This window comes from Triticum aestivum, chromosome 3D (assembly GCF_018294505.1).
Source record: "Triticum aestivum cultivar Chinese Spring chromosome 3D, IWGSC CS RefSeq v2.1, whole genome shotgun sequence".
NCBI lineage: Eukaryota > Viridiplantae > Streptophyta > Magnoliopsida > Poales > Poaceae > Triticum > Triticum aestivum.
Window position 1 is genome coordinate 286,765,992 of NC_057802.1, and position 5,443 is coordinate 286,771,434.

Consider the following 5,443-nt stretch of genomic DNA (forward strand, 5'->3'; position numbering starts at 1 on the left):
CGGAGGTTGTCGTGTGGTCGGAGAACCCGGCTGACACCTGGCTTCAGCTCCCGCTCTTCTTTGCCGGCGAGTTGCCGGCCACAGGTCCAGGCGGGCTCTGGCTGCAGGCGGACGGCTGCTGCAGCAAAGCTTCGTGGGTCGCGGTCGAGGTCTCCATCGCAGGCAACCAGCCCTGGCCCGCGGCTGGCAGATGTTTGCCCACGCGCGGCCTGGGCACGCGGTGCACCCTCCACTTCAAATATGACGGCAACGCGACCCTCTACGTGAGGGCGTTTGGAGAAGACGGCCGCCGCGTCAGGTGCTACCCCGAAGACAACGACAATGACGAGGTGCTTGCCTTGGCGACGGTCGAGACGAGGGTGAGGATGGTCTTGCCTTCGGTGCTGGCCGCCACTCGCCTAGCTACGGCGATTCTCCCTTCGGCGACAGCTCCAGCGGCGACGGCTACGACCAGCCGCCGCGCCCACTTCGAAGGTGGCAGCGGGTCGTCTCGTCGCCGCGCCCCAGTGAAGTGCGAGGAGGGGTGCGGCTGAGCTCAGGAGGGTGCCATTGGTCCATCCTTGCGAGCTGCTGTAGCGACCCGACCCGAATGGATCAAGTCTCTGTGCTTAAGTGTCATCCCTGGATCGGTATGCTGACACGCACAGTACTCGAGGATTTATAACAGAGGTAAATCACATGTATAAAGTAACGTAAATACTATTACCTCAATCCAAATAGCGGAAGTAACAAGGTTGTGGATTCCCATCAACACCAACGACAAAGTTGAGTGTAGAAATCGTAACCCTAATGTATCACTTACTCGTCCTAATTAACCCGAAAAGATAATTAATTAAGATAATTAATTAACTTAATTAACCCTGTTAATATTAACTAATTAAGATTAATTAACCTAATAACTAATTAACCTAATTAACTACTGTTAATTAGCTAACAGCCCCTGACAGGTGGGACCCACCTGTCAGGTTGACCAGGTCAACGGTCAACGTTGACTGCTGACGTCATGCTGATGCATTACTTAAATTTCGAATTAAATTAATTTATTAAATTCTAAAAATGATTTAAATCTTTAAAATTTAATATAAAATAAACCATAGCTCGGATGGAAAAACTTTGTACATGAAAGTTGCTCAGAACGACGAGACGAATCCGGATACGCAGCCCGTTCGTTCGCCACACATCCCTAACATATCGAACTCGCAACTTTCCCCCTTCGTTTCATCTGTCCGAAAATGCGAAACATCGGGAATACTTTCCCGGATGTTCCCCCCCTTCGTCGGTATCACCTCCTACCGCGTTAGGGCATACCTAGCACCGCGTTTGGCCTCCTTATGTTTTGTGATGCTTTGTTTGCTTCGTATTTACTGTTTCTCCCCCCTCTCCTTCTCCGATAGACTACGAGACCGACGCTGCTGCTGTCCAGTTGGACTACGGAGTTGACGATCCCTCCTACTTGCCAGAGCAATCAGGCAAGCCCCCCCTGATCACCAGATATCGCCTATTCTTCTCTATACTGCTTGCATTAGAGTAGTGTAGCATGTTACTGATTTCCGTTAATCCTATCCTGATGCATAGCCTGTCATTGTTGCTACAGTTGTTACCCTTACCTGCCATCCTACTGCTTAGTATAGGATGCTAGTGTTCCATCAGTGGGCCGACACTCTTGTCCGTCTGCCATGCTATACTACTGGGCCGTGATCACTTCGGGAGGTGATCACGGGTATATACTATATACACTATATACATGACACATGTGGTGACTAAAGTCGGGTCGGCTCGAGGAGTACCCGCAAGTGATTCTGATGAGGGGGCTGAAAGGACAGGTGGCTCCACCCCGGTAGAGGTGGGCCTGGGTTCCTGACGGCCCCCGACTGTTACTTTGAGGCGGAGCGACAGGGCAGGTTGAGACCACCTGGGAGAGAGGTGGGCCTGGCCTTGGTCAGCGTTCGCAGATACTTAACACGCTTAACGAGATCTTGGTATTTGATCTGAGTCTGGCCATTTGGTCTATACGCACTAACCAGCTACGTGGGAACAGTTATGGGCACTCGACGTCGTGGTATCAGCCGAAGCTCTTCTTGACGTCAGCGACGGAGCGGCGCGCGCCGGATTGGACTGAAACGCCTGCTAGGCTAGGTCTGCTTCCGGCCGCCCTCGCAACGTGCAGGTGTGCAATGGGCGATGGGCCCAGACCCCTGCCCGCATAGGATTTAGACCGGCATGTTGACCTCTCTGTTGAGCCTAGGTGGGGCTGCGACGTGTTGATCTTCCGAGGCCGGGCATGACCCAGGAAAGTGTGTCCGGCCAAATGGGATCGAGCGTGTTGGGTTATGTGGTGCACCCCTGCAGGGAAGTTTATCTATTCGAATAGCCGTGTCCCTTGGTAAAAGGACGACCCGGAGTTGTACCTTGACCTTATGACAACTAGAACCGGATACTTAATAAAATACACCCTTCCAAGTGCCACATACAACCCGGTGATCGCTCTCTAACAGGGCGATGAGGAGGGGATCGCCGGGTAGGATTATGCTATGCGATGCTACTTGGAGGACTTCAATCTACTCTCTTCTACATGCTGCAAGATGGAGATGGCCAGAAGCGTAGTCTTTGACAGGATTAGCTATCCCCCTCTTATTCTGGCATTCTGCAGTTCAGCCCACTGATATGCCCCTTTACACGTATATCCATGCATATGTAGTGTAGCTCCTTGCTTGCGAGTACTTTGGATGAGTACTCACGGTTGCTTCTCTCCCTCTTTTCCCCCTTTCCTTTCTACCTGGTTGTCGCAACCAGATGTTGGAGTCCAGGAGCCAGACGCCACCGTCGACGACGACTCCTACGGCACCGGAGGAGCCTACTACTACGTGCAGCCCGCTGACGATGACCAGGAGTAGTTAGGAGGATCCCAGGCAGGAGGCCTGCGCCTCGTTCGATCTGTATCCCAGTTTGTGCTAGCCTTCTTAAGGCAAACTTGTTTAACTTATGTCTGTACTCAGATATTGTTGCTTCCGCTGACTCGTCTATGATCGAGCACTTGTATTCGAGCCCTCGAGGCCCCTGGCTTGTATTATGATGCTTGTATGACTTATTTATTTTTAGAGTTGTGTTGTGATATCTTCCCGTGAGTCCCTGATCTTGATCGTACACGTTTGCGTGTATGATTAGTGTACGATTGAATCAGGGGCGTCACAAGTTGGTATCAGAGCCAACTGCCTGTAGGAATCCCCCTTTCCAACTCCTTGGCCAAAGTCGAGTCTAGTCATTGGAAAAGATTTTACTAACATGGCTGTGTGTCTTACGGGCCCACGTCGCCTTTGGGTGGTATTAGTATCTTTTACTCCTTGTCTATACTCTGGGACTCTGATCTCTCTCCTATTCGGGTTAAATGATTTTGCTAAAAAGACTAACTATAGGCTCTCGTAAATACTTTCTCCCGGAGAGCCCTTTATCACAGATGTTCGCCGACTGCACCAGAAGATGTTGAAGATACTCTTCGAGCATTCCCGAGACCCTTGTGCCCTCTGATTTTTCAATTCCCTACTACCGATATATCCATATGGATAACAACATACACTTGTTGTTCATACAATTACTCTGAGTTTCTCTTGTTATTACCAGATACATCGAATTGCTCTCCGGCTTTTTAAGAATCCCTTGTACCACTGCCTTATAGTTCCTTGCCGCAGAAATACCCATACGGATAATTACTCGCACCTACCGAGTATCGACTCGTCCCCAGTTGATTCATGTATTTCACAATAGTCTTCAAAATACTATTCGATCTTCCGAAAATCCTCAGGAGCCTATTGCTCTTGAAATTCTTGCTTACTAGCATTATGATTAATCCCTTAAGTCTCGTAATCTTATTGGCATATCTTGTCATTATCATTTTTTGTCCGTTGATTCAATATGTTGCGAATTCTTGCAGTCCTCAATCAGATCCTAGAATTCTTCCTTCTGGCTCAAACATCATTTTAAACATGAGCTGGTATCGACCAATCAAATTGCCATCGATTGTACCCCTAAGGCTATTCAACTTATCCATCCTTAATCAGAGCGTTTGCTTCTGATCCCTTGATTTGGAAATCATAATTCCTTTGCATTTGAGCTTTGAGTTAGCCAGTTGTTTCTATAATCTGATCCCCTTACATTCTTTCTTCCTCTAGTTGAATATCGATGCTCACATCTGATCCCTTGTGGACCACCAAATCCTTTGTTAGATTATTATCCGACAGTGCCCTCATATTTAATCACCTTGTGAGTTCTTTCCCTGATACATAATGCCTTTAGTAAATTGTATCCTCTCATTTTGACACCCATGCTCTACTATCGAGCTTGAATTATTTACCCCTGAAGCTTGTGGTATATGTTTCCACGATGCCCCAATGGGTTGAACCTATGCCTTTCATAATATGTGTGAACTCGAAAGTTTTCATGAGTCATACTCTTCTGGTATTTTGCCAGATAAAATTTTTCAACACTGCAACTTCATCAAACGCGAGAAGTGAATGAAAGGTTATGCATTGAAGAAGTGGGAGTCGACCTTGAACTTTGCGTTCATGCCCATGGACACGATGTAGATCTTATCATTAAAGCTTTTCTTAAATTAATTATTCCCTTGGTATAAGTTCATCTTATATCTGGGATCTGACCTTTTGCAATCGTGGTTCCGACCACGTTCTCCTTTAAACACCATTTCCCGTGCAAGTTTAAGCACTTGACTTCTGCAGAGCAAAACCCAATCTAACCTCTACTTTGATCTGTCGTCGAGTATTACCCCCTGGTATCTCGAGATTATCACGAGCAACATAACTTCTTATGAGTTCTTCATCAACTAATATTCTTGCCGATTCCATTTTTCCAACGGGTTCTGAGTTGTTAGAACCCCTCAAGGACACCGACAACTGAATCGAGTCCGCACTGCGATTCAACAACTCTTGGTAACCTTCATTACTTACAAGTTTGAACTCGATCACGTCATTCCTAGCCTACTCGGCTACATCATTATCGTGCTGATTTTAACTGTGCTACCTGGTCCTTAATCACGGAGCACAACCTTCGACGGTGAGCTAATCTTACGTCGATCTTCCTCTTCATATCACTTCTCCTTGAACAGCAAGCTTGATTTCGAGTTTGTGTCATACTCGTGGTTCCAATAACCTTTCGCTTTCATCATTCCTTTGACTTGATGTCATTGTCAATCAGTTACATCTTCTTGAAAACCTCTCGACAAATTTGTCGTGATCATTGTCAACAGTTTGACTTCTTCCAAGTTGTGTGTCAAAATTCAGGATGAGAAATACCATCCTTGCCCCTTGATGCATTGTGTTATCATCGACAACATTCTTGCCTCCCCCCAACACAAACTTGTTCATATTTTGTGTTGTATCTTGATTTCCCTGCTATCTAACTTATGTTAAGTTCTACCGCGGAGTATTACCAT